Here is a 12475-nt window from a genome sequence, read left to right on the forward strand (position 1 = left end):
TGCAACAATTTGACCAACTTCTTCACAAGAAAAATAGACCAAAGGAATCTTACCTTTGTACTTTCCTCTACCTTTGGAATACTTTCTTGCAAGTAGGGCTTCAACAACTTCAAGATCACTGTTTGAGCTTTCTTTTGTTTCTTCTTCTTCACTTCTTGATTGACTAGCCTTTGATTTCATACTCCTTTTCTTAAGTGAGATTTTAGCTTCAAATGCAGACTTAATACCTTTGGAACTAGGAACATAGTTATCATAGTTATCTAACTCAAAAGCTATTGATCTTCCAACTAGAGAATTCAAAGTTATTTTTTCATTTGGATCACATATCATCTCTTGAATAGCTGATAATCTAAATGCATAAATAGGAAGAAGAGTTCTGATTACCTTGCTTACAACTATTTTGTCATCAATGTCTCCTCTAGACACTTTGATTACACTCACACTTGCATTAATTCTTTCCACATATTTTGCAATGTTTTCATCTTCTCTCATTCTCATCTAATCAAGATGACCTCTGAGACTTTCTTCTTTATCTCTTCTTACTTTGTCATCTTGTCCATAGATTTCTTTTAGTTTGGTCCACATTTCATGTGCTATCTTGTAGTCTTTTACTTCATCAAATTCAACATAACTAAGAGCATATGCAATATCAATCATCATGATATTATGAGTCTTCTTTTCAGCAATATCTTCTACTAATAATGTTCCAGTGGGATTTTTATATTTAGTATCAAGGTATTTACAACTTGAATCACTAATAGTAGCCAAATGTAACCTCATAAGTCCTTGTCATGCTACAAAATTATCTCTGTTCCACTTGGGAATCTCTCTTCTATAAGACATCCTGATCTTTAGCATAGGTCCTTGAAACCTTCTCTGTAAGCACCGAATTCTCTAATACCAATTGTTGAAAATATAAGAGGAGTAACTAAGAGAGGAGGGGTGAATCAGTTACTACAAAAATAAATCCTAGATCCCTTAGATGTCAGTACACAATAATTCTATTAAAAATTAATTTTTTTGATGCTCGACAAACAAAGAAATGTTATAACTTGGTAAATACTATAATTTCTTAGTAATTACTTAGCTCAAAAATCTTAAGATGTTATTAGTGACTTTACTTTAACTTAGTCACAAACACAGAAAAGAAATAGCATGAACACATTAGACACCAAGATTTAATGTGGAAACCCAATTTGGTAAAAACTAACAATTGCAACTAGTTATCATTTTCACTCTTCTAAAATGAGCCCTATTAGGAGACAACCTTGTTAAAGGTTACAAAACACACTATTGGGTGTGACTTTGTTAGAGGATTTAATCACACTATTAGGAGTGGCCTTGTTAGAGGTCTTTTGACAATTCAATAGAACTACCACCTTGTTAGAGGATTTATAGATACCTATTAAGCCAACTCTGTTAAGAGATTTAGATGACTTCTACAATGGTTAGAAAGTAACAATGACATGACCTAATTTGGATGCAACTAAATTTCTAATTACAGATCTCAATTATGGCTTGTATAATTGATCCTTTCTGATCAAAAATATCTTTTTAGTTCAACAAGGATATTTTGCTTATCCTTCTAATTCACTTCCTCTTTTCATCATCAAATCTTCAATACATTTTCATATCCATCTTCTTGCTTCTAATCCTCAACTTGACCTTTTATTTATATCTTTCATACTGTCAAGTCAGCTCAAATACAACTTGTAATAACTATTATTCATCTTCTCAATTGGCTAGAACCAACAATCAAATCAATTGAACTCAATATGCCAAAATAAAAAAATCCTTTCTTAGCCAACCCTACTCAGTAGATACTAACTTAGAAATAATTTTCCTATGTTAACCAAGTGAACTCGGTTAACATTGCATACTTACACAAATCCTTTGATAACCAAGTGAGCTCAGTTAGCTTTGGTTCTATCCAAAAAAAAAAATCATTAATCAAATGAGCTCAGTTAACACTCATCTTCTGCAGACTTTCCTTACATGCCCAAGTGAGCTCGGTAGTCACTGCCTTCTAAACTAGACAAACTTTGGAATGCTCGGTACACATAGAAAGTTGTCTTTACTGTCTAGGTGAGCTCAACATACATTAATTGATAATGATATGACATTTTGTGTAACATCAAAGACAATACACAATTAATGAATTGTATTCAAAAATCCATGGTCTGAAGAGGAAATTATTAAGAGGGAGCTAAAAGGTCATAAAAGGAAAGTGCATCCATTTTAAGATGGTACAATTTCTATATAAAATATTTTGACAAAATCAATGAAAATATCAACATTTTAAAAAAATTATAAAATGTTTGCAACTAAGGTCTAAATTGACTTCCACAAATAAGATTACATAGAGATGTATAGGATAGATAGAATAAATTAAATTTAAATTCAAAATCAGTATTCAAACTTAAATATCTATAGCTAAGGGCCTAGATTTAAAACAATACATTTTAAAATCAATATTTTTATAAATGTTGATTGTATGTAAATAAATTTGAGTCATATAAAGTAACTTGACAAGTTTTTACATTAAATATCTAGGAATTTCTACTACAACTGCTAAAGGTTCCACAACACATCACCATTAGTATCATCAGATTCCTCACCATCAACTTCATACAACATTCCATTGTTCAATGTGTTTTTTTTTAGACTAACTATCACCATGCATCTCAAAGTCAACTTTATCACTTCCAATACCAATACTAGTATAGGAACTATTGCCATTCTTTCTGGTACTTTCAATACCACTTTGTTTTGAAATGTTTTCCAACCCTCTTCTTTGATATTTTTTCCTCCAAATTTGTGGAGGCTAGTTATAAGATAAATTACCTATCTCATATCTATAGGTATAAAGCCTCAAAAAAATTTCCAAATTTTTGTCTAATTTGTTTCTAAGCTTTGACTTTAGGAATCCCAAAGTGCTAAAAAATATCTCATCCTCCACAGAACCCAATATTATGGTGAGACATAAATCAACAAGCATGAAATATTCTGGTATTGAATCTCTTAACTATTTTCTCTGAGAACAATTTTCCCAAAGCTTTGTTAATGCTTCCTCTTCCTCTAATTTCTCTATAAGTTCATATTGTTACCTTATTATGTTTGAATGACAAAATGATTTTTCTCTCAATCAAGATTCATCTAAAGTTTCATTTATAGTTACTCCATTGATTTCTTCACTTTTGCAAAAATTGTTTATCAAAGTCATCATCCTTTTTCAAAAATCATTGAGGAAACATAATAGAATTTTCCTCAAGAAATTTTTCTAGAGGGAATCTCATTATGATTTTTGAGAAAATATTATAGAAAATTCCATTGGTAGACTCAATCACATAGTCAACAATCTTCTTGGAGTCTTCCCTTTTAATACATGAATGTTGCTTCTTTTTTCTTCCTGATTTATGGGGTTTACATTGCCATAGTACTATGTTATCAAACCAACTCCATCTTCCCTTGCACATACCTCATTTTTTCAACCAATTTGTAAAATTTATTAGGATTATTCAAATACATGATTCATATCCAATTCAAAACATTGAATAATCTAATGGTTCTATTTGATACAAAGTATTGAGGTTCACACATGTTATTTTACATAGGTTACCATACTCTATAATATGCATAGCTCTTTGTTTAATTTTTTTCATAATTCTCATTTCCTTTAGCACAGGGAGAAGAGCTATTAAATTTAAGAGTATCTTAACATTACTAAGATTGAATAGAGATGAGGAAATAAAGGCATCCCTAATTTTTCTGCTTTGAGTCATTAATCCAAGAAATGATGTGTTAGTTTGTGGTGACTGATCAAGGAAGTATTGTACATACTCCATAATTCCTTGGCAAGTTCAAGGTTGGACCCTGAGCAAGGGTATGGGGGTGGCATCCCCCAATACATCTTTGGTTGATAGGTCACAACTATCAAATTTTTAGGGGTTAAGCCCCTGAGAAAAATAAAATTGGGGCTATTTTATCAAATTTTTTTGACTGACATGCTATAAATAATTTTAACCCTAAAGAGGAAAAAAATACTTGTATAAATATGGCTTAAGGTTAGGGATTTCTTAAGGTGTGATGTGTTAATTACTTCTTATGGTAGCATTGAGATGTAAGGGATTACAAATTGTAATCAGGTTGTAATCACTAGATCATAATAATAGTGGACTTGTTGTTTGGTGGATGTAACCCAAGGATTAGGTGAACCACATTAAATCTTAGTGTCATGTGTTCTCTTCTATGTGATTTATTATTTTATGATATTGGTCAAATTTGCATGTAATTATTATTTTTGTCTATGGTTAATCCTAACAAGTAGTATCAAAGCAAGGTTGTTTTTTCAGTTATCCTCTACTAGAAAGTTTCATAGTTGAGTGGGAGCAATGGAAAACAAGGGTAATCTAAAGGTTAAGAAGTTTAATGGGTAGAATATTCGGTTATGAAAAATTCAAATGGAGGACTATCATTATCAGATGGATTTATGGAAGCCATTGGAAGGAAAAACTAAGAAGTAGGGAACTATGATAGATGGGGATTGGAAAATTTTGGATAGAAAGGAACTTGAAAACACTTGATTATGCCTAGAAAATTTAGTGACATTTAACATTACAAAAGCAAAGATGATGAAAGATTTGATGCATACCCTAGAAAAGCTATATGAAAAGACCTTCACTTCAAATAAGTTATTTATCATGAAGTGATTATTTAATAAGAAGATGAAAGAAGGTGGATCTATTGCGGATCATTTTAAATGAGTCTAATACTGTTACTATTCATTAATTTTTTCCAAATGTCAATTTTGATGAAGAAATTAGGGCTCTCTTGATTTTGTGTTCTTTGCTAGAAGGTTGAGTGGCTTGGTAATGGTTGTGAGTAATTTTGTTTCTAGATCTAATAACCTAAAATTTGATTATGTCATTTGTGTTATTCTAAGTGAGGAAACTCATAGGAAAATTTTAGGTGGATCTAAATCAAGAAGTGCTTTGAATGCAAAAAGAAAAGCGAGAACGGCTAAGAGAGGAACTAATTCTAGAAATCATGGAAAATCAAGAGGAAAATCAAAGGGGAAGAAGTCTCAATCCAGAGGACCAAGAGATTATTGGTAGTATGGAAAATTGGGGCATAAGAAGAAAGATTTTTGGACTTGAAAAAACAATAAAGGAGATAAACTAGAAGGAAACAAGGAGGAACATGTGGTAAGTAACAAATACAAAGCAGATGTTTTGCTTATTTCTTTAGAAATTGTTGATTATTCTTAGGTTTTAGAGTCTAGGGCTTCATTTCATGCTACACCCCATAGAGGTTATTCTATTAATTGTGTCCAAGAAGAATGTGAGATTATTTCTTTTGGGGATAATGAACCATGTATAATTGTTGGAAAAGGAAAAGTTAAGATCAAGTTGCAGAATCGAAATCATTGGCTAATACATGAGATAAGACATGTTCCAAGGCTAAGTAGGAATTAAATTTCAACATGGCAACTCGATGATGAGGGTTGTGTAGTTACTTTCAATGATAAAAATTGGAAGGTTTCAAAAGGCTCCCTTGTACTAGAAAAATATGTGAAAGTAGGAACCTTATATCTTTGTTCAAGTCATAATATTCCTTCTACTTTAGTTCTTTCAAAGAAAAATGAATATTTAGGAACATTTATTGTAGTTGAGCAAGGAGAACAAATACTTGTTGTAGATTTTGTTATAGTATTATGGCACAATAGACTTGCGTACATGAGTGAGAAATCTATGAAATAAATTCATTCAAATAATTTTTTACCATGTCTGAAATGTGTCAATATCGATTTCTATGAAAGTTGTGTATGGGAAACAAAAGAGAGTGATTTTTGTGAAAAGTGGGAAGGAAAAGAAAAATGAAAAATTAGAGTTTGTGCATAAAGATGTATGGGGAATAGCTCAGGTATCTTCCCTTTGTGGCTCTCATTATTATGTTATATTTATTGATGATGCAACTAGAAAAGTATGGGTTTATTTCCTTAGACATAAATCTGATGTATTTTAAACTTTTAAGAAATGGAAATGCTTGGTTGAAAATGAGACTAGTAAGACATTAAAATGTCTTAATCATATAAAGGTGGTGAGTATTGTAGTCATAAATTTGAATATTATTGTTCCACTAATGGTACTTGTATATAGAAGACTATTCCAAGGATTCCTTAGGAAAATGGAGTGGTTGAATGAATGAATAGGAAAACAAAGGAGTGTCCAAGGAGCATGAGGTTACATGTCAGGTTGCCCTTAAAAATGTAGATAGAAGCAATCAATACTATTGTGTATTTGATTAATAGAGGTCCCTATACTCCTTTGGTTTGTGGTGTTCTAGATAAAGCATGGACTAGTAAGAAGGTGAGCTATTCTTTTCTCAAAGCCTTCGGTCGTGAAGCATTTGCACATATAGATTCTAAAAAAAAAACCAAGCTCAAAGCTAAGTTAAAGAAATGTATATTTTTTGGATATGACATTAATGAATTTGGTTAAAGGCTTTGAGATTTTGAAAATCATAAAATTATAAGAAGTAGGAATATCATATTCAATGAGAAAGTGTTGTACAAAGATCTTTTGCAATAGCATGAGAAGAAAGAAAATGAATATGTAGTGTTGGATGATACTTCAAAAGATGATGTTCTACTAATTTCTCATGATCTGCAACAACTGCAACAAAAATAACCACACATATCAATGAATGTTAGATGGTCAACAAGGCTAAGTAGACCTCCAAAAATATTCTCCCCCTTTTTGTACTCTATTTTATTAACTAATGCCAATGAGCCTGAATATTATGATGAAGCTATAAAGGTGGATACTAAGATTCAATGGGAGTCTATGATGATAAAAGAAATGGACTCCTCATTGAAAAATAAGACTTGGGATTTATGTAAGTAGCCTATAGATATAGGGCTTTACAAAATAAATGGGTTTATAAGTTTAAAGAAGAGGATGGAGGTAAGAAAATATTTAAAGCTAGGTTAGTTATTAAAAAAATTGCATAGAAAAAGGGCATTGATTTTGATGAGATATTCTCTCTTGTTGTTACGATTACTTCTTTTCACATTCTTTTAAGTATTGTGGCTATTGAATATTTTCACTTGGAGTAGCTTAATATTAAAACATCCTTTCTTCTTGGTGATTTAGATGAGGAGATATATATGGAAAAACCATAGGGATTTGAGGTCAAAGGTAAGGATAATTTAGTGTGTAGATTGAAGAAAAATTTATATGGCTTGAACCAAGAACCTCGATAATGGTATCTAAAATTTGATAGTTTTATGTTTGATCATGGTTACACTAGGTGTCATTCAAATAATTATGTTTATTTTAAGAGGTTGGATGATGATAGCTCCATTATTTTATGTTTATATGTTGATGATATGCTTGTAGCTAGGTCTAACATGGATCACATTAAAGGGTTAAAACAACAGTTAGCACATTCATTTCCTATGAACACTACAATATTTATGGTCAAAATGTGAAGGCAATTTGTGATGACGGTGTAATTTGTGGTGATTTGCATATTTTTAAAAATTATCTCCAACATCAGTGCAATACTAATAATGGCATCATAATTGTAATGCCCATGTGAGTATAAACAAAAAAAAATGAAATAAAGCATTCCCTATTTGTTTTGATTATGGAGAGTTGCACATGAAAGAGTGTTGAGAGCTTTGAATGAGGGTGGAGAGCTCTAAATGTTTTCATGCCCTTGTGATAGTTGCATTTTTTTGGTTCCCTTTCTCTACAAATTCATTTCCAAGCCCTTATGCTCTCTTTATTTTTTTGTCATGTCCTTGCTTTGTTATTTCATTGTCATTCCCTTGCTCTATGATTTTGTCATCATGTCATGCCCTCATGATCTCTATGCCCTTTCTTTGTGATTTTTTTTTCATACCATGCCCTTGTGATCTCCATACACTTTCTCTATTATTTTCTTCAAGGGCTATGTAAATATTCTTTTATTTTCCTTCTAAACGTGCATCTCTTTATATTTCCTTCTAAACTTGTATATCTTAAAGATCTTATTTTAGGTGCTTATTACATCTTAACACAACAACAAAAATTAATCCAACTGCATACATATTCTAGAATCCACATAATAAAACAATAAAACTCACTCAACCGGTGTTAAGTGACTTACTTCAAGTTCCTACACAAAAATAATGTAGACTAGGAAAAATGGGCAAAGTTCACAAGAAATTTTACAAAAACATATCATAGCAAATATTTTTAGAAAGAAACTAACCATGATCCAATTAAATGGTTCTAGTTTTTGATTAAATAGGTTGATTACAAATTTCTATATTCAGTCATCAAATGAGGTACAATAAAATGAACAATTAGGAATTCCCAACTAGCAGTATCAAATATAGTTTTCCAAGGTGATAAAATTGCATACGAAGATGCATCACTTGCATGATAGGCATGAAGCACATTCCCCAATTTATAATGAATGGTTGGATATAAAGGATCCATATGTTGGCCCAACAATGGAAGCCAAAGATGTAACCATGCATGTATTGGCACACTCTCCCTATGACGATCCCATGTACCTACTATTGTTGTTAATTTGGGAATCACTATATAATCCAAAATGTTATGAAGTACTGAAGATGATAGTAACTTATCCCATGTCTCCATAAAATGTAGCATAGGTCCAGGGTCCCTTGGCTTCTAGGAATTTGTAGCAGCTACTCTCACTTTTGGAAGAATAACTTTAGTGACAGTGTATGAAGTTGAAAAAGAAAGTTCTTCTTCTATGTAAATAACATAATCATGAGGCTCATTCACTTGTAGAAGCCTTTGCCACAATGACATTACTTCTAAATAATAAAAAGGATATTGAAGTGGTTCCAACTTTGAAGCACTCTTATAAGAATTCAATACTTGGGACCATCACAGGGAGACTATGCCAATACTTGAAACACTCTTATAAGAAAATATAGATGCAATACATGACAAATTGTACAACTTTTAGTCCTCTCGATATTTGGACTATAAACTCTCAAAGACACTTGCAAATGATTCCAATGTCATAGTACCTACTGCAACACTTTCCTATATTCTATCTAGTGGCTCCCATAATATCCTCTATGTTGTCTACTTGTTTCTATTGTGTAGTCTCTTTCTAAGCTGCTCCTTCTTTTTCTAAAGCCACCCCTCCTTCTCTCTCATGCCATAAATTTTGATTATAAAACTTTTGAATATCTATCTCAATCATATCTAAAATCAACTTTAGATTATGTTGTAACTCTGGCATAGGTGTTTGATTGTCGATAGCTTTCATTTTAGAATTGAATTTTTCAATATTGGTCAACACCCTCACTTGTGGATCTCTCATGTCAAGCAGCAAGTTCTTGCTTTTTAGCTAATAGTTCTTCAGGTCCATTTTTTGTTAAACATTAATTTTGTTGAACAATTGTAAACTCTTAGAAAGTGCATTGTTGTTTTCATGTGTGTATGTATATATGTATGCATGTATATATGTATGTATATATGTATATGTATGTATGTATGTATATGTGTATAAATGCATACATACACATGCATATCAATGTATCTATGTATGTATATTTGTATGTATATATATACAGAGAGATCTTGTGGATTATGGATTATGGAAAATAAAAAAAATAAAAAATATGGCATTAATCATTCCCCATTTGTTTTCATTGATTGTGGAGAGTTGGGTGTGAAAGAGGGTGGAGAACTCCAAATGAGGGTGGAGAACTCTAAACATTCAAGGAGATTAGTGGAGATCTAAGATTTTATTGTCATTTTCTTGTGATCGTTACATTTCATTGTTGTGTCATGCCCTTGTGTTCTCCATGCCCTTTCTCTACAATTTTCTTCAAGGGGAGAAAAGGTACCTATGTAAATGTTATTATTTTCCTTCTAAATTTGTATCTCTTGTTGATATATAATATATTTGGTCAGATTCAAGGATAACTAATTATGATGATTGTATTAATCTGTGCATGTATGTATGTATATTAGTTCACTATATGAACTACTTTACATGCATACCTACACACTTGCATAGTACTTGTGCTAAAGTAAATTAATCATTCATGTCTTGAATTCACAAAAGCAATTATTCTTGCATTCAATCAAAACTATTCATACCAAACTAAGTATGTGGAAATGTGTACTTACATATTATATTATCTCTTCATCTCATGCATAATATCATCCAAGTAATGATCGGATGCATTCACATTAAGTCATATTAGGATCGAGAAAATGATCCATTTATATTTATATAGATCAACAACTTAATATAAATCATGTTTGGTTTAGCATTAACTAAACTAATTAGTATAAGGATAATACTTGTTTATATCAACAGTCATGTCATGAGTGGTGGTGCCAAGCACCAAGGTACTATTGTGGATTTTGGTTTAATGTTTTTTTTTTCTAAATAATCATGCTAGGATAATTAAGCCTTAGATGAAAAATCCATGGTTGTAATGAAAAGACACCTTCATGTATGCTGAGGTCACTTTGGGCAAGTTATAAGCCAAAATTGCTTGTTGGGAAAAATTGGGTCATTTTGAGTTTTTAGTTAAGATATCCTAGGATTAGATTTTTTTAGTTTTTATTTAATAATCCAAACTTTTTCCAAGTCCTAGAATTCAAAATTTGTGAAAATTGCAAAAGTTGCACTTTTTGTGCAAAATTGTTAATATATAAAATTGTAAAAGTTGCTCAAAAATACAACTTAGTTGAAAGGGTTTTAACTATTCAAAAAATAGTTGTAACCATTGGGATGGATGTAGGAAGGATATATATACCTCGTTTGTGAAGTCACAAAGGGTAGATTGTATAGATTGGGAGAAGTTGCAATAAGAGATTTTTTAGTTTTGAAGAAATTTTACTGGTTTCTTGTCCTTTGTCCATACTATACGGATTGGAAAGAATGGTCAACTGATTTTTTGAAGAAAATTTCTATCTTACCTTTCCATTTTTTATGGTTTCATTATTTTTTGTGGAGTTTTGTTCAAGTTATTCCATTTTTGTACAAGAGGGTCTGTAGGACAACAATTTTGTGCAAGCTTGAAAGATGGGTCCATAGCTATGACTCCCAATGTTTGCTTTTAATTACTTCTTGGGGAATTATAGTTAGATGGATCCTCTTAGTGATTTTAGGGTTTCAAGACTGGTTAATGTGTTTTGCTATTTTTCCTAACCAGCCCTAGGTCAAGTGCCTATGAGGATTTGACCTTGTAAGTGTGATTTTTGGAGTATAACAAAAGAAGGAGACCTACTAGAGTGTTGAGCGTTTGGAAGGAATTTGGAGGAAGGTGAATGGAAATTCTTGAGTATTAGGTGTGTTTCCATGACCTCGCTTTCCCATAGTTTCTTTGTAAACCAATCCTATTTAGGCTAATTAGGATTGTGTTTCTTAGTGAAGGAAAGGGAGTGCTAGATTGGAACTAAGTCCTAGTGCTTTGAGATTGGATATAACTCTAAAAAGGGTATCTCAAACCCTAATTTTTATAAGGCTTTTTTGGGATTTTTGAAAGTGAGACACCAAATATCTCTTTAGGAAACCTAAAAGGGTTATTAGGTGAATTTGGGTTTGGTACATTGTGGAAGTGTGGAGAGAAAACTAGTGATACATTTTGTGTTATGTAGATTTCCTAAGTTCATTTCATGCCTTGGAACCATTAGAGAAAACCATTTTTGTATTTTCCTCATGTTTGTGTAGTTGTGGGGATTAGGTCCTGAAGCCATAATTTGGATAAATTTGATCCTTAGACCATGGGTTCTTGAAGAATTTGGTAGTGTTGTTTTCTTTAGAATTTTGAATATTTGAATTGGTTATGACCTTGTGAGAAGGTTGTGGATTTGGTAATGTTGATTTTTTATTGGAGTGGCAAATCCCATTTACACCTTTCTAGTTATGCACTCAACATCAAGTGGACATGAGACATGTCCTCTTGTGACATACATTTTGGCTTTATGTCTTTTGAAATAATACTTCTACCCAACTAAATAACCAAGAGAGGTATCAAAATCAATAAATGTCTTTCCCTTTGGTGTTCAATAACTTCAAATATAAAGAGTAGATATTACTAATAATTATGCTCTAAAAATAGAAAAGAAATTCATATTCAAATCTGTAAGAAATCTAATCACCTTCAACATCTCTTGGTATGTGTGTGTCTATGTATGTATGTATGTATGGATCTATATATATATATATATATATATATATATATATATATATATATATATAAGTTTCTCTTTATGTATATGTATGTGTATATATACATATGTACAGACACATATGTGTGTGTCAATGTATGCATGTATGTATATCTATATATATAAATGCAGAGAGATCTTTTGTAAGGTTTTTATTACATCTTAGCACAAGAACAAAATTGATCCAACTATAGACATATTCTAGAATCCAAATAATAAAACAATAAAACTCACTCAACCCATGCTAAGTG

Source organism: Cupressus sempervirens, chromosome 11 (assembly GCF_028749045.1).
Source record: "Cupressus sempervirens isolate cs-2001-9-10 chromosome 11, ASM2874904v1, whole genome shotgun sequence".
In the NCBI taxonomy this organism is placed as follows: domain Eukaryota; kingdom Viridiplantae; phylum Streptophyta; class Pinopsida; order Cupressales; family Cupressaceae; genus Cupressus; species Cupressus sempervirens.